At 39.0% G+C, this 718-nt stretch overlaps 1 protein-coding gene across 1 annotated transcript in view; it reads right to left on the bottom strand.

The window, feature by feature from the left end:
• The window catches only part of LOC103607747 (neuron navigator 2-like), a gene marked incomplete at its 5' end in the record, with an annotated part of 100503 nt that overhangs the window by 94046 nt on the left and 5739 nt on the right, over positions 1 to 718 (bottom strand). The gene's annotated exons all lie outside the window — the stretch shown is intronic.

The raw sequence follows: 718 nt of genomic DNA, 5'->3' as shown, positions 1-718 counted from the left end.
TGAAAACAGAACCTTTAAATGAGGATTCAGTAACAAATGCTGTACTAGTCATAATGAGGAGGAGATTCTACCCTGGCAGCAATTTCTGTTAGGATGCTAAAAGGGCAATGGAAGGGAAAAGGCTGAGAGTTATGGTTGAAACATAAGATTTTAGAAAGCAGCCTTGACAGCTACATAAATACCAGAACTCAAGTAGGGGGAGGAGGAAGATAGTGTAGCACTATGGTTAAAGTGAGGGTTCTAGGGTTAACCCCCCTGGGTTCAAATCCTGGTTCTTCTACTTCCTGTGTGACCAATTACCTAACTTGCTAAATTTTAGTTTCCTCATCTGTAAAATGGGGATAAACATGACCTACTTCATGAAAACTGATGTGAAGATTAAACAAGATAATGCATTCAAACTGGTGCATTCAATAAATGTTAGCTGTTGATATCTTTAAAATAATAGTAGATAAAACAATGTAATTGGCTTTTCCCACACCCCAGAATGGGTCCTCCTAAGATGCAGCAGACAGGCCAAAAGCTGAATCAAGAGAACTAGTTAGTGAACTAGCCTACTTTTTATTTTCAGGGAACCCATGACATGCTAGAGCACCCAGAAGCAAAGATGAGACATAGCTGCCTTGCTCTTCTGTCTCCTCTGACCACTTTAGATTCATGCTTCAGGTCTTTATAACTCAAGAGAACACCAATTACACATTAGTAATTTTAACAACAA

Source organism: Galeopterus variegatus, unplaced genomic scaffold (assembly GCF_000696425.1).
Source record: "Galeopterus variegatus unplaced genomic scaffold, G_variegatus-3.0.2 Scaffold7684, whole genome shotgun sequence".
Classification (NCBI taxonomy): domain Eukaryota; kingdom Metazoa; phylum Chordata; class Mammalia; order Dermoptera; family Cynocephalidae; genus Galeopterus; species Galeopterus variegatus.
Note: the sequence above shows the minus strand (reverse complement) of the source record. Positions and strands in the feature narration are given on the sequence as shown.